Genomic DNA, 24,963 nt, shown 5'->3' on the forward strand with positions numbered 1-24,963 from the left:
TTGTTTTTGTATCCTACAATTTGGCCCTCTGGCAGTGAGACCAAAGTCTTTTCAGCTGTGACCAAAGTTGCCCATCCCTGGTTTAGTTAAATCTTTAAGTGTCTACTGCATTTCAGAGGTCTCAAATATAAGCAGGTTTGATGATTTGAATTGTTATCCATAAGGGATAAGGAATTTAAACAAATATCGGCATGACACAAAAGTAAAAAAACTCAACAACAATCTGGTTTTACTGAATTAGGATTCATATCGGTTTATGTTATATATTCTTATAGTAGGCATGCAATAAAACACAAAGCTCTCAATCCCCTTGAAGGACATTGTAGTGAGACAGATTCCTGAACTGCTGAAACTGAAACTGAAAACCCTGAAACTCATTTTATCAGTACAGAAAGAGAAGAGGGCCATCTGATGAGCAGTGTGAACGGACAGGCTGAAGATATACAGTCAGAAATGTCATTAATTTAGCTGAGAACACGCTGAGCCTGATTTTACATCCAGAGCATAAAAGCTTGTGTTTGAAATTCAGCGTCGGCCTGCTCACCAACACATCTCCGCCTTTGGCTCGTTTCCCGACCGTTTCTAAGCTTCCTGTTGTATGAATATGTAAAGATGTTATGGTCACAGCGAATCCATATGCAACACTGAATAATAATGAAGCTTACAAACCAAAAAAAGAAAAATGCAATTAATCTCTTAGAAAATGGATACTCAGGGTCTCTAATGAGATGCCATATTAATAAGTCTGTGTGTTGAACAATAAAGCCAGTTGGTAAACACTGTTGTTCATTTGCTTGTTGCGTGCAGGCGGTCTATGAACCCACATGGACCCCGCTGGGCTGGAGGGTCTTTATGTTTGTGTGTGTGGCAGGAGACTTACTGATCCCGTGTCCTTGATGGGACTTTATTATTCTGTTTATTTAAAAGTTTTCCACTGATTTGATTTGAATGAGCTTTTAAAACTATATATTTAATTTGGCTGAACTGAACAGCACTGAGCGACTTTAACCTTGAATCTTTATTTTCACAGTGGTGTGTTTACACTGCAGTCACCGTGATTGGATTAATCTCTCAATAAATAAATAAAGAGATTAAACCGAAGACTCTAAATCATGTACACATCAATAACTGCACACTATGAAAAAATATTCAAGGCTTTATGAATGGTTTGATTTTAATTTAAAAACGTAGTCCAACAGATTCCGTTAAAGCACATGCAGACATCATGACATGGACCTTTGAAATGATCACACAGAAAAACAACTGAAACATAACAATGGATCCACTCCATGACAACCGAAACTCTGTTTGCTGATAAAAACTGAGAGACTTGTTTCTGTGCTTAGAAAATAGTTAATACCTGGAGAGAGGGGAGAAAGGCCCTTTACATGGATAGACATGTCAAGTAGATAACAGAAGCTAAAAGCAGATTTCAAAAAAGATGATTCATCCCCTTAACTACCTGCAGATCTAAATGATGTTTCTAATTTAAGATAACTGTATGAATATTAAAACACAGATACAAGCCCAGAATTTAATGTAATAAGAGGCTACATTTTAAAGCTTTAAAACCTAAAACAAAGAGATTAAAGATCCTATAAAGGTTTGTTTAGCTCAAGGGGAGCTATAGAGTCATGACAGCTGACAACAGCATGGCCCAATCACTGTAATCGCTGGGACATTAATTTGATTTGTAAAATAACAGTAAATAATTTACTCACGAAATAAAGAAAATGAACTGATCTGATTTACGCATACACGTCAGAAGAGAATATCAATCACTCAGTCCTTATTTGAATAGCACCAATTCATAACAAGACACTACAAAAGAGCAGATCTAGACCTTACTCTTTATTTCATTATTTAGACCCAACATTAATCCAACATGAACCCAGCACTAAGCAACATTTAGCAAAGGTATAGTGGCAGAAACATCGAGCAGAACCAGACTCATGTTGAAGATCCTCCTGCCGCAAATGTAATGAATAACAAGACACAATACTCCAGCATAATCTTTTCTACACTCAACTTACATGTCCAGATATGTACTTTAGAGATTTGGCAAAAGACAAAAACATTTTGAAGAGTGCAGTGAACGCTCGCTGGAGTGACAGCAGTGAAGCTGTCTGCCTTTCAACAAAGATGTGTGTGGGTAAAACACTAGTATCACATGAAACCGTTTAACTGGTTTAACCCGTCTTTTAACTCGTTCGAGCTGGACAGTGGAATGTGCAATCAGCTGAGGAGTCTTTCAGTCGTGCATCAGGGCAAGCGGGTCGGCTATAATGTCGAACCCTGAACCAGTTTTCAGAGGGTTGAAATTATTCATGTAGCACATGTTTTTCAGCAAAACTGAAAAAAAAAAAAACACACACACTCCAAGAAAACAGTTTAAACAGCCATATTTTAAGGCTGAAGGGAGATTTGCACTATCCTAGAGGATGGCTGTGAATTTGATTGAGGCCCTGAAATGCAATCTCCTGACCGGAATTAAAGTTGATGCATGGATCCAGACTGAGAGTGAAATGTTTTAATAGAGTTCAGAGCGAGCTGTGGAATCAGCGAGTAAACAGCATTTCTTCCAAAAGAAAGCAACGTCTTTTTGCTTCCAGCTGGGAGTTTTTCTGACTGCATCTCTGCCCGGTTCGATGTGTTTACTTATTCATCAAGGTGGAGGGGAGGGGGTGCAAGTTTTCAGACTCCGGGCTCCAGCAGTTATACCCTCTTCCTGCTGTTGGACGAGAGGGGCAGACCTCATTAAAAATGGATGGGAACAGGCGCGGCTGCACGTCCTCTGCCAAATATTCATGCATCCACGCTGCATGTTTGGTTGTAAGCATGAAGAGACGATGCAACTCGCTGAGCAGAGAGAGGAGTGAAGCTTGGCCTTTGAAGCGAAGGCTGCTCTGAGTTGAGTGTTTTTAAAAGAACAATACAAGTAGGGTTGTGTGTTTTTGACAAACCACAAATCATGCACACTGAAGCCAAATGGGGGAAAAGTTGGCAGAGGAGCACAATAAACCCCCAACCCACCCACCGAGTATATACAGTAGACTGATTCAAATGATGGACACAGCTCCAAAAAAGCCCAAAACGTAGGAACTCCCTCAAACGACAGGCTGCAATATACTGAAGGTCATAAGCTCCGCCTCCAACATGTTAACCGCTTGGACGTGGGTCAAACTAGAAAATTGAAATACATGTCCAATAAGTTCTTCTCAAACATACAGTAGTTCTTATCTTGCTGTTTTAAGTCTGACTGTTCACCACTCTGAGAGCTTTAGTTTTAAGAACTTATTCGATGCTAGAAGAGGAGTTTAACGCCATGATTGACAGCTCTGTTAACAAACACACGGCACACAGCGCGCCTGAAAAGGAAAAAAAGTCTTGCTTGTCGAGCTGCTTGACCTGATTATCAGCTCTGTTTACAAATGAGGCTCCTGCAGTGTGTGCACCAGATCAGCAGACTGGAGAAGAAGCAGCATGTGGCTCAGTGGTGGAGTCTGTCGTCTCTAAACCGGAAGGTCGGGGGCTCGACCCCTAGCTCCTGCAGCCACACGATGTGGCAAGACACCTAACCCCTTCGCTCCTACTGCTGCGTCAGCAACATCTGAATGTGTATGAATGGGATTAGATAATACTGATAGACACTTAACTCAGCATCTTCTGCTACCAGTGTGTGAATGTGTAGGTGTGACCTGGGGTTTAAAAAGCGCTTTGAGTAGTCAGAAGACTAGAAAAGCGCTATACAAGCTCAAGTCTATTTACCATTTCAGGGGAAAATAGCTCCTTTCCAGGCACATTGACCAAGTTATCATTGAACTTTCTATAACAGTGAGGTTCTGTTAAAACTGACACAAGTGTCTGTTCTGCTGGGACTCAGCTGACCTGAGGGATCTTCTCTGTTTTACTTGCAAGTTAAATGTGTGTTTTTGTACGAGGAAGGGGCAGGACGTCAGTACTACAGCTCCACCAGCCGATCTCCACAGACTTTGTCTCCAAATGCCCAAAATGTCAACGCCCATTGTAAGTGTATTTTGGCTTCACTTCGTTCCATCAAAGGTATGCACACTGAGAGCAGTAGAATAGGTATAATTCCCAGGAATTTACTTTTAAGTTTCATGAAAAAACTCTTGTCTCCAAGTTGCGACACAAAGTTGGCTTTTTTATTATTATTTATTTTATTATAATTTATTATTGTGCAGAAAAATAATTGTTGACGCTGTGTTCTTATCAGTGATGGATTACGGAATAAATAAAGGTTTGAATTGAATTTGTACCCATGAATGGTCAGAAAAGCTGATTCAATTTAGTGAACACAGAAGCAATACATCAATAATCCAAAACTGTATGTACTATTGGCTATACAGAATGGTAAGAAAGAAGGATCTGTGATTCACAGTCAAGGAGCTTAGAGTTGCAAACACATTGGTAGGATCCTTTTTAAAGATTGATGAGAGTCGTATTTCTTTTCTCATTTACACTCTCAACACAAAGCCGTAACAGTTCAGTGAAGAAGGGGAAAGAGGATTTTTTTTTTTTTTCTGTGACAAAAGTGATTTCTTTTATAGCCGAGGAAGACAAGCAGGCGCAGCAGGGAGGCAATGATGCAAGCGTCACTTCTAACGTTTGATATCAGGGGAAAAACAGCGATCAAAACAAGACTTGAAAACCCCCATGAAACAAACGTTCAGCTGTAGGGGCCTGACTTGTATATGTTAGTGGAGTAAAAAGCATCATTCGGGTAGGAAAAAACTGCTGCAAGTTTTCAATACATGCTTTTTTTCCAGCACAGTTTACAGCTGCAATCCATAACAATTGTCAAGAGCTGTAACCGTATTCCTCTGTTACACTGAGCCTGTGTGCCAGAGCTCTAATAAAGAGCCTTCAAAGGTTGGAGCCAGATCCAGTGGGATGTGGCTGTTAAGGGGAAGGAGAGCAAAATGTACTAACAGCTTGTTGATTTTGCTTCAAGGTTTATGAGTGCTTACAGTAATAATCTCCAACATTTCCCTGCTTATTTTTTAGCTCCCATCAGTGTTTTATATAACTCCACTTCAATTCAACCTGCAGCTCACGGTTTCTGTTCCAAAACCTAAAAACTAGATCTTTACCCGCAGAATGATACACATTTACTTTTGATGAAAAGGAAATAAACAGAAGGATGAGGTATCTTACATGAAGGGAAAAAAAAGCCTTTATGAGTAAAAAGAACTAAAATCTCATGAAGCGAGATCTAAAGCGGGGTGCACACTACAAGAAAGTCTGGCCGATTCTGGGGCTAATTCCCCCTCTTCCAACCAAAGTCAGCAATGGCTGGATCATCTCATGGATCCAAAGATTATCTTATCAGATGTTCCTGTGGTGTGAGGTGTGTCAAGAGGGATTTGTTTAGAAGACAATTGGGGCCACACCAATTTTAAAACATAAATATTTCAACATTTTTAATATTTACGATCAGGAATCCAGTTGTTTGGAGAGAACACAGACAGTCGAGCACGCAAACTGTGGATATTCATGTTGAACGGAACAAAAGCCAATCAGGAAGCAAGCTGACTGAAGCAGGACGCACAACAAACAACCATGGCGATGACAGCAAACGTGAAGCATAAACTTAGGTGGACAACAGAAATGGAGGACCAACTTCATTCATCCCAACACGAGATCTACATTGACAGGAGTCTAAAAACCACCATCATGACCTTTTCCTGCTCGTTGTCGGCCATGTTTGTTAACTCTTAAATTGTGTTTCACCATGCAAGATTACGTTTTTTAGGGGGGATTCGATGCCTTGCTAAAAGGCATCTAGGATTGCACTTGGACTTGGACCGGCGATCCAAGTCCCTACAGACTGAACTACTGTAAACTGCCGCCCCTTTTCTTTAAAGCTTTGTTTTTTGCACATATGAGGGAGCAAGCCTTACAAACATACATTTAGGTGAGCTGTACCTTGCTGCAGGATTTATTTACTTATTCTCACTCCAAACTGTGTTCTTTAAATGTGGCTCAGAAAATTCAGGTTAGCAGCCCTATGAAGTCTGCTTTATTTCTAGCTACTGGCAGCACTAGATGAAAGATCAGGGGACGACAAAATTTAGAGAGGCCTCATCCTCTGGGGACAATACATGCCTGTCCAATTTTTTTTTTATCTCAATCTGTTCAATAGTTGATTATAAATAAGATATTTCAATCTGGTGGTTAATCAACATTTCTCTCTTTAGAGTCACGCAAACTGTCTTCAAAAGCATCAGAAGCTGCAGAGCGTATGTGCACAGAGCCACACATTCAAAGGCCCGATCACCCTTTGTTTTCATTCAGACATGACCAACAACAAGTAGAGCCAAGTCAGAAGAAACTTAGGGGTCTACAAACACAAGGATTTTAAAATGTTTTACTGAACTTCATTGGAAACCAACGCAGAGAAAACAAGATGGGTGTGTTATGAGAGGACCTGCTGGACCTAGTTAACAATCTTGCAGCAACATTTTGATTCATTTGTAAACGGTCGAGGGAGGACTTATTGAAGCAGGTGAAAAGGGAATTACTATTGTCAAGCAGGGACGATACAAACGCATGAATTAGCATCTCGAGCCCAGCTTGTGAGACAACAGATTTCAATTTAGGAAAGAGAAACATGAACGGGCAAGAGAATTAACATGCTGATCAAAAAGCATCGCCTGATCAAAAGTGACTCTAAGATTTTTCAGATTTTAACATACATCAGGTAGATAATGTTTGATGTGTTACGGTGGAACGTGTTCGGCCTCTTTTGCTCTTCACAGTTTTCCTACAAACTACCAAAGCTTGTTGAAACACAAGTGGCTGAAACACAGATACCAGAACACACCAGATACAAAAATATGGCTTACAGATTCTGTATTTATATGAAGACTCTGTGAAAAGACATTAAACCAAGCCCATTCAACCCAATATCAGAAAGGCTTTCTGGAAATTTAATGACAGTGTTTTGAAATTGGATTGAAACTAATTGAATGTGTACTGACTTAGTATTATGTTATAATACAAATCTTTACATGTATATAAGGCCTTAATGAAATTGTTAGAAGGCTTCTGTCGCTTTAAGGGCTGAACATGTTATTTCTTTGAACGCTGCACAATGTTCTTTCATCATCAGTATCTGCCATCATGTGTCACTTTGTATATGTGAGGCAGGATTTGAGCAGCTTGTCTGATTATCATGTAGTGTTCAGATTTCTGTCGGGGCTCCATGACTAACTCGGGCCTTTTCTTTTGTGACGTCAAAGCCGAGCTGAAAACTGCAAAATAACTGATTTGGATGAGAAGTGGTGGACAGGACGTGGGTGGTGTTGTGTTGGTGAGGGGGTCATTTTAAGAAACATGGTCACCTTGGAAACGGTAATTGCCTCGGATGACTTTGATAACTGGCTTGTATTTGAGGGAAAGTCTGCTGGCTGTTTGCAGCGACATCCTGGCTACAGATAAACTGTGTGAGCTGGGTGCATTTTGTCACATTTGCATCTGCAGTTTCTCACAAAGGTTTCAGCTCCATTAAGTTTTAGAGGTGCTGGTTTCACTTGGCGTGCTCTGACAGACAGTAAAAGTTGTTTATATGTTAGAGACACACGGCATGTGAGTGTTAGTTGGTGTGGACTGAGCCAAGCAGAGGAGCAAGAACTCAAATCCTTTTCTTAAAAATCATTTTCCATTTTTCATTCATTAAAAGGAACAGAGTGTATTCCAGTGTCAAACATTATTCACAAATATAAACAGTAACTGCCAGGGACATGAACAAGATGTATATATGCATTATATTAGAGATACATATTTTTCGCCTTGGTAGATATGGGTTCCATGAAAATTCTGGTTGCTAAGGACCTTTTAGCAACCCACCAGGAATACTTATGATTAGTCAGAATCACTTTCACTTTCTGCTACCTGTGTCATGATGATATTTGTAACGTAATTAATTTATTAAGAGATTATATCTTTATTTAACCTCGGATTTAAAAGGGGGCACCACTTCCCATTATAGGAAGAAAATAACTTTAACTGTATAAGTTAATTAATTAATCAGTCAGTCTCATATCTTGAAATAAGTAAGTTCTGGAAATGTTAAACAAGAAAACACACAGACAAAGTTCTGAATTTTATTTGTAAAATGTAATATAAAAAGGGTAAACAATAAGGTATAGATGAAACAGATAAAGAATATGATTATTATGATACGGATAATGCAATTATAACATATGGTGACATTATATATTTAGTAATGAGATAAGACGCGGTATTGTTTGAATGACTTAATCAGAAAATGCTCAAAAAGGGAAAAAGTTGATAAACGAATTTTAGGATTCTATTTGGATTAAAGGAGGGCTCTGAATAGACACGACTCACGACTTAATCTTCCAACATCAACAACCAGCATGTTTACTGTGAGATGTGTTCGATTGAACTCTGCCGGCTGGTCCCGCGTTTCAGTCTCCAGCAAGTGGTTCTTTTCAGGCCCAGAGAGGTCCACGTGTCATGATTTGGTCTTTTCTAGTTTTGTTTTTCAGTGTTTAGTGTTTCTGTATGTTCTAGTGTGTTTTGTTCATTCTTGAGTTCTGTGTGTCTTCAGTGTTTCATGTATTTATTTTGTAGTTGTCCTCAGTGTTTCTTGTCATGCGTTCATTCCTTCCTCTGTGTGTTTCCCTCCATTGTGATTGCCCTCATTGTCTTCACCTGTGTCGTTAGTCTCACCTGTGTCTGATTACTCCCTTGTCTATTTCGCTGTGTTTCTTCACTTCTGTGTCAGTTCATTGCATGTGCTTGTCGGTGTCGTTTGTTGCATGTCAGTTTACCCAAGGCTCCTTCTCTTGTTGGATTTTTTGTAAGTAAGCTTTTGTTTGCCTTTTGTTTAAAGAATAAATAGTTTTAGTGAATCCTGCATCTGGGTACTCCTCTTCGTTTTTGCGATCCGTGACACCACGGGCCAGATTAGATGTCTTAACACCTTGGTCGGAGTGTGCAGCTGGGATGGAGATTGTACGTCGGTTCAGCCGTCGTCTCAGAAGCTCCAAACAGGAAAAATATTAAAGAGTCTTTTGATACGTCGATTTCCAATTCAGATTAACCTGATGGCCATCTCGATGAATCCAAACTAAGGAATTGGCATTCAAAATTGAAGAGCAAAGACTTTGGAGAAGAAAGTTCAAAAGCCTTGATTGAGCCAGAAAGAATTGATGTTTCCAAGAAATGTGCGTTGAAAATAAAAGTTCAGCAGAGAGTCATCTCTACGGCAGAAACTTAAAAGAAGTGATTCTTTTAGAAGTGACTGCAGTCCGAAGAGAAGCGAGCAAGAGCAAGAAGCTCTAAAACTTTAACTAAAAACCTAAAAAAAACTAAAGATCTGAGCTGAGTGTGAACGCTTATCAGCTTCAGGAAAAGGGGGCAGCCCTGCAGGAGAGGAGGGGGGCCACCCACGGGTTACTCCCATTCTGACCGGAGGACAGATGTTGAAATTCTATAGAATTCAGAGGCTGTGAATGTACAGTTTTCTTTGGCTGTAGGCTATGGCAACAATAGCCTGTAGTTTGATCATGGTGTTTCTCTTCCTTAACGATTAGAATATTGAATCAAATTAATATGGGGAAAAAACGCTATCTGTATTCCTTCTTTGATCGTGCCTATGTCTCCTCCTAACTACAATAACAACAGCGTGTTGTGTGTAACACTGGTCTCCTGGATTAGCACGTTCTTTTCAAAGGTGTTAAATACAGACACCGTCACAATCACCGCAACTTTTGTCAGGCTTGGTAAATCGCAATGCGTGTACTAACTTAACTTGTTTGCATTTTCTCCTCCTAGTATTTTGCACATTAGGGCAGAAACGCCCCATATTGCATATTCATTAAGGTAAACGTACTAAATGGACAATGCGTGTTGTTTTGCTCATTTGAAAGACGCAATCCTCACTGCGTGCCGTTCGTAGATCAGATAGCAAATTTTTTGCTGGTGGTATCAAGTTTGCACACGTTTTAAGACACGCAAACCTTTAGTAAATCTGGCCCTAAATGTATAATTATGAAGGTTACGTATTCATGGGAATTCTAACACTAGATGGCAATAGCGCTCCACGTCAATTCCTATCAAAACTATTATAACGCTTATTCCTATTCTGAAGATCAGATTTTGAGTTTAAAAAGATGATTGCAATACATTCAATGTGAAAATTACAAATATATAGATGAAGAAAGACATAAATGTTCATTTGATGCAAAATTGAACGCTGTGGTTTAATCAGTCCTTCAGCAGTAGTTCAACAGATGGTCAATTTTTCCGACTTTGCAGAGACTGGTTTTGGTCATAGTTCATGTCTTTGGGGTCAATTCGTAGATAGCAGAGTGTTCTGTTTCCCCTTGGTTGTTTACTCCAGGCGTTGTAAATGTTTATAATATCCTGTCCTCCAGAGCCTGTCTGAGAGGGAGACTTAAATCATTGATCAGTTCCTTTTGTTTCTTGGTAAAAAGTAACCCAGATGTTAATCCACAGTCCTGAGTCCTGCAGGAAGAGAGGTTGTGAAATGTGGCTGCTAATATCGGCTACATATTTATTTTCCTTGTTGGTGTGGCCATTTAACGATAGCCTCACTTCTGGGCCTCCATACATGTGTGGACCATAGTTAGGTTAAATGCCTAGCGGATAAAGCTCTTTAAAAAACAAGGTTGAACTTTGTCTTAGCTTCAACTCGCGGCTTCAACATGTCCCACAGGCAGGTGCCAAGCACAGATGGTTAGCTTGTGCTAGCTTGTTAAGTTATCAGCTTTTCCAGTACAACAAAAGCAACAATCTCAGGTAGCCTGCAGTGTAAGTAAATGCAGTAAATGTAAACACTATGTCCTGGAGTGGGCATGCACTCCTGACTCTTCCTTTAAGCTGGCAACCTTCTACTTCTAGTCCCCAGTCTTTGATCTTAAGTTTCTCTCTGCTGAAGGATTGACACACTGCTGATGTACCTGGATTGAAATGTGTTTTTGAGGCCAGTGATGGAGACTTCGTTAATCATTCATCATGCAGAGGAGCGTCTGCTGAGGGAGGATTCTTGGCATTTAGTCCAAGAAGGAGACTACAGTAAACACATTTTCTGAGTGCTGCTCTGTGGTCCACGTATAATCAATTCTCCTGTTATTGCGTTTCACTCGCTGCGGGGGCAATAGGACGAAGGGATATGATATCACCCAGGACTTGCCAATAATAAAATTCTATCAGCAAGAAAGCACCTGAGGGGGAGGGAGCGGGGAAGTGTCAGGCTCGTCTGAAGCACATTTCCAATAACAAACAGGCCTCCTGTGAGAAGTCAACAATGCCCCAAGGTGAGACACGTGCGATTTGTCACTCTGGACGCATGACAATGTGCGCTGCATAAATGCAAAATGTGTGCGATCTGCCCTCAGGGGGGGAACTGAGATTTCACATCTGAAATGAAACTGCCTGAGAGCAAAACTCAGACGTCATTAAGTATTCTCGGAGCCCATCACTTTCTCTCAGTCTGCAGGAACAAGGGAAATCCAGTGAGAAACAGTATAAAAGGCATAGTCTCTTTGGCACTATTTCTAGAGGTACATGTACAGGACAGAGTCTGGATAAGTACTGGATGTTACAGCCGTGATGTCACCCATCACTTTCTTGACTGCATAAATCAAGCCTGGAATTCGTTCTTGACTCTGGAGCCAAAAGGGACCATATTAGGGTGGGGAAGCGAGGTGTTTTCCAACAGGAAGTTATCACGCTTAACAGTCAGCACCCATTTCAAATTTTTTATCTAGTAATTGATGCCTTCATTACACCTCACTTTGACAACTGAAATTCTCTGTATATGGGTTTAAAATGGTCATCTCTGCGTCTTCTCCTTGAGCAAAATGCTGTTGCACATCTGCCAACTGGTTGACAACATTACACTATTTTTGTCCTCTCTTCATTGACTTCTTGTCCATTTCAGGGTTGGTTTTAAGATTTTCTTTTAATTTCACTGATCTCCTGTAATACTGTTGTATATTCCAGTTAGAGCATTTAGGTCGACCAATATCCTTGAGCTCTTAAGTTCTACACTTCAAAATAAAGAGGATCGAGCTTTTGTAGTGGCTGCTCCTGAGCTATGAAAATCGACCAATTTATTAAAGACCTGCTCAGTCACTTGACAATTTCCATTCTGGCTGCTGAAGAGCCACCGCTTCTCGATGGCATTCAATTCAAACTGAGCCTGACTCTTCTTATTTAGTATATAATGTCTAGCCTTTCTTTAATTATTATTATTCTGTTCATGGTTTTATCTCCTTCTGATTTGTTATTTTTTTCTTATATTTAATTCAGTCAACTGAACTAAAGAAGCTTAGAGAGCTATTGGAAAGTTGCAGACTCCCCACGCCCACTCGCCTGAATCTCAGGTGAGAGAGCAGCAGGTAGCCGCCAAGTACAATGTAAATAACTTTCTCATCAATACCGTCCAACCAGATTCTACCGTAAAAACAGCAACCCTATCACCTAAACACTGGCTGACAATTACATTTTAAACACTGAACGAGCTAACAACCCATGGTGAAGACAGTGTACCTAATCCTCGGTGCAAAAATATCAATACAATTATACTTGAATTTCACTCAACATAAAAGCTTGAGCCCAGACTTCACGGACAGCCTTAGTACCAGAAAACCAGATTGTCTGATTTATATATGAAAAATCCATGTATCAAATTCGTTTTTACGGGCTTCTTAATATGGTGCCAAATGAGGATTCACTCACTTTTGGAGCCAGCCTCAAGAGGCCTCTCTAGGAATTGCAGTTTTTTTAGGTTCAGCATTAGCTTCATTTCTTTTTATACTGGAGGTTGCTGCTTGGTATGGGAAAACAGGGAGATGAGCTGTAGAGATTCAACAGACTATGGGGGAGACAATTTTGGTCTCCATGGTGACGGATGTAATGGAAACATCCGTCTGTGGCAGAGTGGCATCGAGACCCAGACAATCTATGTGACTCTAAAACGACATCGCTTGCTGAACAATCATCCCACAGCTCTGCTCTACAGAAAGGAGGAGGGGGGAAGGAAGAGGAGAAGGGAGGAGAGGTGTCAGCTCTGAAGCTCACCCAGTTGCTAAAATAACATTTCCCAATTTTTTCTCCATGAGATGGCGATCCAGAAAGACGATAATTAAGGAAAGCAAAGTGGGATTCACACCACAGCTGAACATGTCCCAATTCAGATTTTTCCCCCCTCATTAGTGCTGGAGGAAGTGATGATTTGACACAGCAAGTGAACCATTTGACAAAAAAATAAGCACGTCTGTCACATGTAACATGCAGATGAAGGTTCAGCTGAGAGAAATAGTGTCATTATTCAAATATGTGCTCCATTTTGAAAACATAAGAAATCAACAAAAGCTTCATACCAAAACATGGTACTTCCTGAACAGTTTAAATACATTTACAAAGATTTGAAGTTGCCTAAACAAACAAGAATACTCCAGTTTCTCATAATTTGAGTCCTATTTTTATAGCATCGTTTCTATTGTGCATGTCAATGTATTCCCAAAAGTAAATGCTGTGATTTGATAAAGAAATACAGGAGAGCACACTGAGACTATAACGCACTTGGCTTGAGCACAAAAAGTCTGTAAAGGTTAAAGAAGGATCAGGACACACATTGGACCCTTGAAATGTGTGCTTGCTAACTTTTCTCAAAAGGAATGACTGTTGCTGATCCTGATTTGTATTGTGTAAATAAAAACTCTACATCAACATACTGAGACGGTTAGAAGGGCATCAGAAGGGTCTTTGAGCTTCAAGTAATTGATTGGTTGAAGCAGCTATCCTGTGTAGGCCCTGCAGGCTGTTTTATTCATTGTACGTATTTCACAGTGGAAGAAAATACAACTTTAGTCATGAAATTCATTGAGTTCATATTCATTTCACTCATCCATCTTCACTTGAAGTGTGATGATAACTTTAGTTATCACCAGCGTGGATGTATATTTGGCAGCAGTGAAAGCGTGGAGACTTTTCTCACCCTCTGAACTCTCCCTGACATCTCTGTCAGCTCATGTTGAAATATGATCATTTTATTACAGAGCCGTGGAACACTGATCCGAATAATCAGATAGGAGCAGACATTTGGAAACCAGCCCGAAAAGCGTGTGTTGTGAATGTTAGACTGAGAGTGCAGAGCAACAAAACCATCATTACTCAGGTGGCTGCCAAGAGCGAACCAGAGAAGCTGCTACTATAAGACGAACATAATAGGATGCTAATAAATCCTCTGGAGATCACCGGGAGTTCAAAATGATGTTTCCCAGAAGGCTCATCAATCAGACGAGCGAGAGGCCGGCTCGCTCTTGGAAGACGTCCTGTTTCAGCACATCTCTGCTTCGGCTCGAGTACAACCCACACTCGTGTTTGTTCTCTAATATCTCAGTTTGATGTAAATAAGCGTTGTTTGATGAGTAATGCTACAATCTTTTACTGCTTCACTGTTACTCAGTCTGGCAGCTCTTCTTGCTTCGAACGTGTAATTGTATGATCAGGCTGTCCAGTTTGCTCCTGTTTTTGTTTTGTCTAAAAAGTTTTTGATTTGTATATTGTTGTATATTTTGACGTTGCTTAATGCTGTTTTCACCATCTTTATGGCAATGTCAATCATTCATCATTTGGCCAAAGGGGGGGGGGCTTTAAAATACCCTTCCCCTCCAAAAAAAATGTACAATTTGATTGCTTAAGGTCTTGAAGAAAATTTATATTTTTGGTACCAAGGGCCTTTAAGATTTTCAAACAAATGTCACTGTTTTCTTTAACAGATGGCGTTCAGTTTTTTTAGTCTGTTGAAAGGTTCCCTGGTCGACCTTGGATTACATTTTAAGAGGTCAAGAGTAACCGTTGATGCTCAAATTAAAGTTGGGAAATCGCTTCATCTCCATGTCCTTCTGGTCGCCCTGCAGAAATCCTTTCATTATCTATCAACCAAAAGGTTCTGACCGCCATAATGAAGCCCTTTTTCACTATCCTGACGCAAAAATCAACCCATTAAAACATGAAAGTATAAAGAAAGTTAAATCAGTATAACACTCAACTTCATTTCATTTTTACATCTTGTAACAAAGGCGACGATTTACATGTGTTGAAATGTCACAGAGAGGATTCTGATTAGATTTTTCTTACAGAAAAGGACTGCAGTGGATTGGACGGATTATATTAGATTAGAAAGAATCTGAGTGGATTGGATTAGATTGGACGAGACTAAATTAGATTTTGAAAAAAAGAAGAAGAGACAATAGGATTTAATTTCTAATTTCATCCACAGACTTTTATTGTTTCCACTTTTGTCCTCGGAGACAAAAATAACTTGAGTTAATTCGAGAGAGAATAAACACTGTTTAAAGATCACTTATGTAGAAATGTGAGTCATAATTAGTCACCTATTTAGATAAGGTAGGTATTAAATAACTAGAATGCAGCGTATCAATGCTGTGATAAATTATTTAGAGGGAACATTTCAATTAGTAAAGCTCATTACATTATCTGTGAGTTAATTATATAAAGAATAGCAGCCGCGCTGCAGAAGACTAAAGTACATTTATCCATTAGAGAACTTTTTTTCTGGATGGGATTTTGTTTTTATGTTCTGAATATGAAAAGTTGAGGACAGCTCTCAGTCTCACTGTTTATTCTTCCAAATTCAAAGTGAAGATATGGATGTGCTGTGAAAACATTTCTTATTTTGTTTGTGGAGTTTCTCTGTCAGCGGCTGACACTCTCTCTCTGTGACTGATCTTTACCGAGAGTTTATGTCTTACATTTTAAACATCCACTGTATGAATTAAAATGAAATTTGGCATGAAAATACTTGATTCTCATGAGATGATTGCTACCAACTTTGTGTTTCTGCTACCCTTTACTGTAGAGTTACCTTGGTCACTTTGAATCAGTGAATCTCTCTCTCTCTTTCTGACTTTCTTTTTTCTTTACTGAGAAGGGTTTATTTCAAATTCTCAACATCCACTGTGTGAATTAAAATGAAATTTGGCGCAAAAATACTTGATTCCCATGAGATGATTCCTAACAACGTTATTATTCCGATACCCTTTCCTTTAGAGTTACCATGGTCACTTTCAATCATTCTCTTTGAATCGCTTCCACGTCGATAGTCACAATTTGCTGCAGTTAGAGTTGAAAACTTGGCTGTCTCCATGAAAAGCGACTTTTGATTTAGTGATAATGTGGATGTTGATAAGCTGGAGCCATTCATGTGGGCTGAGAGCTCGTCAGCAGTGACTCTCTCTCTCTGTGAATGTTTCTCTTTGTGTCTGTTTTGATGAGAAAAGAATGCGAGGCTGGAGAAAGACCTCTGCTCCATCTATTAAGACTTTTTAAACCGTCTGAAGTCGCTCTCATTTCTGATCTGAGGGCTGCACGCCTGCCGGGAAGAATAATGAGAGGTTTACTCTGACCATTGGTCCAACAGTTCACTTTAAGACATGTAAACAGTCTCCCCCTCTGCTCACCAGATCATTCTCATTTCAGACTGAAATGATCACTTTTGATGTGTATTGTTTCTTATTTTGGGATTAAAGCAGACTCTTTTCTTGTTTTTGTGCGCCCTTGTCTGCTCCACTGTGATACTTTTTCTCTCGTCTTCTAAATGGGCATTAACACTTTAAATTGTCTCTATTCAGAAGTTCATACTCTCACTGACACAAAACCTGACTTCTGATACTGCATTCACAGATCCTCTGCTTTATGCACTTTTTTTAAAGGTTTATTTTGGGGCTTTTTATGCCTTTTATTTAGAGACAGGACAGTGGAAAGAGTCAGAAATCAGAGAGAGAGTGTGGAATGACCTGCGGGAAAGGAGACACAGGTCAGATTTGCACCCTGGCCGCCCGCTTTGAGGACTGCAGCCTCCGTACATGGGGCTTGCGCTCTAACCGCTAGGCTACTGGTGCCACATTAATACACATATTAATGATAAATTATCAACACAAAAAATACAGCAGATACCTCAAATCAGAATAAGATGTTAACATGGGTACATTTAATGAGAATACACCAGAGTATATTAATCAAATCATAATGTCAGAGGGTGCAGATGGCCGAGCGGTAAGGTTGCGCCCCATGTACGGAGGCTATTGCCTCTCTGACGGCACGGATTTGAGTCGGACCTGTGGCTCGTTTCCCGCATGTCATTCCTCTCCTTCTCTCCCTGGTTTCCAACTCTAGGGCCAAACATAAATCTGTATTACTAATTACTAATATTGTAATGTTATGTTAATGTTGATTATTGGAACTTTTATTGTGTTGTTGATCATTTTAGAATATTGGTGTATATTATATTGTGGTACCGTAGATGCTCAGATGGAAATTATTTCAGGGGAACTTTAACTTAAAGACAACTTGATGATATGTGGAGGAAAACTAATTTAAAAGAACGCTTCTCTACGTTGATCACAGCGAGTGTGGTCTGATGGGATTTTTCATTTTTCTGCACATTCAAGATGTTCCAGGAGCAAGGTGAGCCAGAGACTCAGTGCTGGTAGAAAAATAACGCTCAGATGCTTTGTGTGGCGGGTTGGAGCCGTCCTCGATGATCAAAAGCTGCTGTCAGGAAACTCTGAAACCGGGTCTTCAAACTGTGGGGACGCCTGACAAGCCTGCCGCCCCCAGAGGAGACGAGCTCTGCTTATTAAGACTGGAGGAGCGGTGTGCTATGTGTAGCTGCCTGCTGGGACACTTTAAACACAGCAGCTGCTCATTCTCTGCTTCAGCTTACACACAACAACTCAAAGACATGTTCTACAAATCACAGAGAAAATCACTGAGAAATTACCAAACCTACAATCTCTGACAATTTAGGTTTAATATCCTGTCAAACATGCATACATGTTAAAGCTGACGGAAGAAAACCCTGCTGCTCTAATAGGCCTATTTCTAGCTGAACTATGTGTTGCTATTTAGAACATTTAGTCCCAATTTACAGCCTGCAACACATCAAAGCGTAACGTAAAAGTAAATATAAAAATGCTAGGTGGAAGGCAGTCTTACAATAATGCACACAGTCCTATGAGATGTGTTTTAGCAAGACGTGCAGTGTGACCATACGCAGAGAATTTGCTTCCTCAGAACTGTGATTATAAGCTAAAACAGAGGGCAATTATCATGACTAAGTGTGATTTCATCGATTATTTTTTACTACTTTTTATTGTTATTATGTGTAATACTTTGGTGTCATTTATCGTGTTATCTTGTTTTGTTTAACCTTCAACAGCTGAGAGGAGATGGACTGACATTAGTGCATTGACAATAATTGTTTAATGTTTTTTGTATTCTATCCTGCACACTCACATAGAGCAGAGTTTGACTAAATAACATCGCTGTCATCTGAAGTCACTGACAGGAAATCGTCACCTTAATGTGTTTAACTCTGCAGAATAAAATCAAACCATCTTTGACTTCTTGTCCTCACTCATCTCTTTGGTGTAACAACAATAAAGTCCACATATAGTGGGTGTGAGACGGACGGTGAGTGTGAGACGGATGGATCGACAACATTTCAGACGTATTTCCTGATCCAAAATGAATTCAAATGTTAACGTTGTTTCCGCCTGAAACAAAACAAGCCTAACCTTTACGTCACATTTAAAACTGTAACCAACAGGGAGAAGCTTCTTTAAACTGACAACTGAACTCTTTTTTTTTTTTTTTTGCCTGAAAAACACTAATGTCCTAAACTTTACCAGTTTCTTTGCATTGTTACATCATCAGCTGTGTTTATTTTCTGTAGTAGTACTTTGGGGGTTTTAGCTTCAGACCAAAAGAAACTAGAACTGAGATTTTTCTGTTTAGTTTTAAAGACAATGCTATTTTCTTGCAATGTTTAGATGAAGAAGTGTCCCAGCTGTTTACAAAAAAAATCAGCTATACTGGGCTGCTGTGGATCAGTGGTCAGAGTCGGTCATCTCTCGACTGGAAGGTCAGGGTTCGATCCCCAGCTCCTGCAGCCACATGTCCGATGTGTTCTTGAGCAAGACACTTTACCCTAAATATCTCCCATTGCTTTGTCAGGGGAATATGATGTGTATGAATGGATTAGTTACCTCTGATGGACACTTCACATAGCAGCCTCTACCATCAGTGTGTGGATGTGTAGGTGTTTGAGTAGTCAGAAGACTAGAAAAGCGCTATACAAGCTTAAGTCCATTTACCGTTAAAATCCAGCAATTGCCCTTCTTCTGGTAATGCTGCTTCATGAGACTGTGATTGTAACATGAAAACAAACAAGTCATCATGTACATTGTACCCGTGTGGTATTTAACTTCACAAGGCGATGAAATTCAAACAGCTGACTAACAAACAACGTGCTAAGGTTCACTGAGCTCTGCAAAGGATAAACCAACTGTGTCCTCCAACCTTCACGCAGACGAGGAGGAGGAGGAGGCTGCTTTTACTGTGTCTGTGTTTGTCAAAGTCTTTGAAATGATGGAGAGCTTGTTGACACATTATTGCGTATTCAAAGTTAATATGAGTGTAAACAGACACAGCTCTTCAACTGCAGCATGTCCTCGCAGTATAAACATTGTTTTCACACAAACAAAAAACTTGACTGCCCTTGATTTTTTTTGACTCCAAAAACTAAGCTTTAAAAAACACAGCTACTGTTTAGAAACTGTGTAGATTTCCTCCATTTCTATTCACTAGTAGAGTGTGTAGTTTCTGTGCCATACTGTACAAATGAGGCCTGTTCACAGCTGACATTTTGGCTATTCATAATAAATAGATAGGCAGTAGCTTTATTATCCAAAATAAGATCTTCAGATTCACAGATACAGATAAATTCCACTGAGAGTTCATATATGACATCACAGCACAATATATTACATATAACAGCATAATTATTAGGGCCCGACCGATATGGGCCAATACCTTTATCGATATTGGGGAGAGAAAAAAATCAGACACCAGTATATTGGCCGATATCTTTATAAGATCTGTGTTCTCTACAGTGTTTTAATTCCGCCTTTTTGTTTCCACTTAGTTTGCTTGGCACCTTCACCAAGGTGATGTAAAAAAAAAGGTACTCTTTGCCAAAATGTAAAACTAAAAAACAAGTGTCTTGAAGCATTAATGTGAAGGAAGATTATAAAGCAGCTTCATTTCAACTATGAATAATTAGAACACTTGTTTTTTTAGAGTTAAAAAGAAAAGAACAAGCATAATGCCTCCGGGATTCGGCTCTGTGTTTAAATCGGAAACAAAGCCGTGATGACACCTCGCCACGACCAGAGCTGGACCAACAATCTGACCGCAGATAGAAAAGGAAAAGAGGAGAATTGAATTTTCAGAGCTCACGAACGTGCAGCCAGAAGTCCGTGATGAAATCCTCTCAGGGATTTTCAAAACAAGGTAAAAAAGCGAGCTCTGAATGTCAAACGCTTATCTGATCCAATCCCTGACGGCCTTCGGTTTGTGTCAGAGAAGAGGAGCGTCTCCCACCTAATTGGAGAAATAATCCCTGATCTGAGTCAGCGTGTTGAGTGCAGCACGGAGCATGTGTCTGGAATTTGACTCGGCTGCTCTTCACGGTTCAGCAGGTTGCTGATATAAACGCAGGATTGATAAGCTCCCATGTGATTGTCCTTCTGGCTGCAAATTAATGACACTCTTAATGATTACTGAGCTTCTAAAAGGCTAATATGCATCAATAACACTGCGTATCAGTTATTTACACCAATATGTGATGGTGACATGTGGCTTTTTCTTTGTTTTAGTCAGCTTTTCTAGCATGAGATTACAAATATAATGGTTTTAATTTGACAATAGTGATCAGCATTATTAATATTATTTAATTAACAGCTGTAGTTAGTTGCATATTAATGTATAAACTATTAGCAATTATGATGCACTGGAAAAGTTTTAAAGGTCCAACATTAATTCATAAAATGACCTTATTATAAGATCACACATTAAGGAAACATGCTGTGTTGAAGTGCTGGCTTCTCTGACAACAATGCAGCAGCCAGTATGTCCTTCTTCTAACTTTAGATTCTGGTCCTGAATGCTCTGGATTTGTTTGGACCAGAGAAGGTAGGCGGTTTTAAGGCAACCCCACACGGCCGTTTGGTACGCCCCACGGTTTGCCAGAGATGAGACCAGTTATCAGGTTAAAACCAACAGGTGTTGCAGTGATGGAAGCGGGCAAGAGAACTGGTTCAGATAGAAGTGATTGTACTTGACCTAAAAAGCCTCTGCATGTTTCTAATAAGCTCCACGAGCAGAAACGTGCTCAAACTAGGATCAATATTGGAGATGCTTTTGAAAAATGGAGAGAGGTTAGAACACAGAAAGGTTTACAGACTGACTCAGAGCTGGCTACACACTGAAGCTTCAGTGTCCACCACATGGCATCCTGAGTGAGGAACGATTTTCAGGAGGAGGGGGCGGGAGACAGCTCTCTACAATGTTTTGAATTTGGACTGCAGTACCCAGTTTAAACACTAGGTGTCAGAGTTACATATTGCTACTTTAAGGATATACAGACAGATATTTATGTAAAACACCTGAGTAACATAAAAGTCTGACATATAAAAACATTCACATTCATAACTTTTCATTGAACTCTTAATTCGTGACGTCTTCTACAGAAAAGTTGAAAGGTCTCATTCACCACTGATATTTGTATTATATTGTATTATACAAAACAGCATTTAGACACAATGGGGCAGAAAAATAGATTCATGATTATTATGTTTTATGTATCAGGAGTTCAGTTTAGTCTTTATTGTTGTTGTTGTTGAAACACATTATAGATTATTGACCAATCCCTTCGTCTCCTCCAGTAAAATAAGAAAGCTTTTCACTTTCTGGCCATTATCCCAATAGTCCCTGTGCTCTGCCCACATCCTGTTTCAACAACACCATATTCAGTGATGAAAGGTTTCTCTAATCTCATTCTGACTTTGAAGCTCACACATTTTTACTGCTAAAAAGATACGTAAACGTTGAGTTTAATCAGTACTCGTTTTTGAATCTCAACACAATTTTCCTAGTGTAAATAAGATCGGTTGTTGCAGGTTGGTTGCTCTTATTGCTAACCTAATGGACAGCTTGTTATATGAGACTTGATTCTTTTAATGCAAACAGTTCCCCTTCATTTTTTTGAACAAGGTCAACTTGTCTACTTTTTACAAATGTTAGGGTTTATGAATTATCATGAATTCCTAAATTTAAAAAAAATTATGTGATTCAAAATGGACGAATCTCATCCATGACCTCTAGAATAATACATTATTTCATGCAACATTAAAGGTATTTCAGTCATCCTTATTTTTTAATTATTAACCATGTTCCTGTCGTCGTCCTGGGTGATTCTGCAGGCGTTATCCTCTTTATCATGTTGTAGCTCTTTGCAGAATTTATTAGCATACTGTTGTTGCAGTTAGTCATGCATGAGACGCTGTTCATTCTTCTACACTCCTGAAAGCTTATGAAGAACTATGCATGTATAAATTGCTGCTTTATATATGATCTTTGAGGTCCACTTTCTATAAAGTGTAACCATCATAACAGTACGATAACTGAATGCTGGAAGATTGAATAACTGAAGACAAAATTACGAGTGGATTTCTTTTCAGCACCAGATTAGAGCCGTCAAGTACAAACCAAAATAGCGGCTTTTTCTGCCCGTTAAGCAGCTTAGCGCTCTGACATCGCTGTTGGAGGATAAAGTTGCTGTTTGTCAAACCAGACTGTGTAGAGGAGATGTTTCCTCCTGATAAGTCTGTAAAAAAACCTAAATCATCACAGAGACTTTAGACCACTCTGTAGGGTTTTTACGGGCAAATCTGACCATGTTGTTTAAGCTTTAAAAAATAAGAATACTTATGTGGTTTCACAAGAGGTTGAAAGCACACTCACTCGCACTATATAACGCCTTTATGTTCAAGCCTTAAAAAGTGATAATCACTCAGGTTTACACATCTGTGTCTGCAGCAGCTGACGACTCTGCAAAAACTAAACACTCAATAAGACCTCACGGTGAGCCGAGGTTTTTCGGTCTTTTTGAATACATGTAATAGAAAAACGACAGTGAGCTTCATCCCAGGTGTTTCAAGAGTGTTTGAGACGCCACTTTGGACTGTTCCTATCAGAGAGAGAATACAATAGACTGATTTTTGTTTCACCATTACAAGGTTAGGCTGTCCTCTAAATAAAATATTCTAATGTTGCTCTTATTTTAAATTCTACCTGTGATACTTGTGATCATTCAAATAATGGAGATTGCATCACTTTTAAACATGAACACAACAGATCTTCAGTCATGAGGATACATGGGTGCCCTTCAGTCTGTTGTTAAAGCAAAAGCTGCACAAGCAGAAGAGAGAAAGAACTTCTTAATTGCACAAATACATGCCGAAAGATTGCCAACGTATTTGTGCAATTTGGAACGCATGCAGGAGTTTGCCTGCAATTTTTGCCAATTAAAGACAAGAAATGATATTGGGAACTTCGGACTTCTAGTTTTGTGTCAAGTTATCGAGACAGGTATCAATATTGTTCGATCAATCAATCAATCAATCAATCAATCATTATTAGTATAGCGCCCATTCATAACAACAGTTATCTCGAGACACTTTATCAAAGAGAATATGGGATAATATGCAGGAAGGATTTCTCCTTTGTATTCCTCGCATTCCGGTTGTCCACATGTCCTTGCTGCTGAGGTGGAGGTCGCAGCAGGCCGTGTGTGAATGAGGACAGCGGTGGTTTTAGGGGACGGCACAGTCCGATGGTGGAGGCTTGGCGTCAGGGACGTCGGGTGGTTGTAGTGCCACATCACCTCGCTGAAGGTTAAGGGAGCTCCATCTCCGTATCAGAGTTTAAAAATCAGGTACTCTGCATATCACTTGTCTCTTTGCAGATTTATAAACGTCTGCAAAGAGGAACACTCTTGGCTCTTGTGCCTGCAGCAGCAGACCACTCTTAAAAAACAAAACATTAAGATGTCATGGCGGGGCAGACTTTGGGCTCTTTGTCGATACATGTCATAAAAAGACCTCTGCTTGTAAAGTGAGTGTCTGCTTTTGAGAGATGATTTACTACAGGTGTTAAAAAACGTGTTTGAGGGGCGGCTCTGGACTTTTTCTATCAGAGTAAGAAGCTGCAGCAGACTGATGGAAACAACTTCTGTTCTAAGGTCGTCAAATTTTTATCACTTTGATACTTTACGACACCATGTAAGTTCAGAAGCTTTTAAAAGATCACAGATTTTGTGTCATATTTTGAAACAAAAGCTGCAATAAGCAAAATGCAAAGAGTACTTTCTACATTGCACAAATACTTTGGCAAAGTTGTCATGCCATTTAGACAGTCTACAGGAGTTTGCCTGCAGTTTTTGGGAAATCAAAAACCAAAAATTACAATTCTACTACAATTCTACAATTCACTTAGCAGACGCTTTTATCCAAAGCGATGTACATCAGAGAGTAAGTACAATTTACCCAATAATGGGGGCCAAGGACTTCTTTTGTTTCTGTGGTATTGAAACATATCATTTGATTTGTACTAGGAACATCTAAGTAATCAAAGTATCATAATCAGATGTTGTGACAACCCTTGTCTGTTCCTCTCTGCATATGACTTGACTCTTTATACTAACATTTAAACACACTTTCAGCACCACTGGAAAATATATTAAATTAGAGTTTCTGGTGACTTTCAGATTAAATTAAAACACCACCAGAAGAATCTTCAAAAATATTTCTGGGATAAATCTCGAGGAATAGAATAGAGTCTGATAAGACCAGACTTCATGATGTCAGCAAAATAAATCAGGTGTCTTTTCATTCATTCAGCCCTGCTTTGACTCTATGAAAGACATATCATACTTAGTCTAGTACATATTAGTCTTTGTTTATTTGTTTGATGTTTAATGTTGTATTTTTGTACATGGAGAGCACATTCAAT

The 24,963-nt window shown here is 39.5% G+C and overlaps 1 protein-coding gene across 3 annotated transcripts in view; it reads right to left on the minus strand.

Annotated features, from left to right (window-relative positions):
• Nucleotides 1–24,963, minus strand: part of LOC109986012 (alpha-1,3-mannosyl-glycoprotein 4-beta-N-acetylglucosaminyltransferase C-like) — a 49,047-nt gene that overhangs the window by 11,957 nt on the left and 12,127 nt on the right. The window lies entirely within an intron of this gene.

Source organism: Labrus bergylta, chromosome 7, assembly GCF_963930695.1.
Source record: "Labrus bergylta chromosome 7, fLabBer1.1, whole genome shotgun sequence".
NCBI classification, from domain to species: domain Eukaryota; kingdom Metazoa; phylum Chordata; class Actinopteri; order Labriformes; family Labridae; genus Labrus; species Labrus bergylta.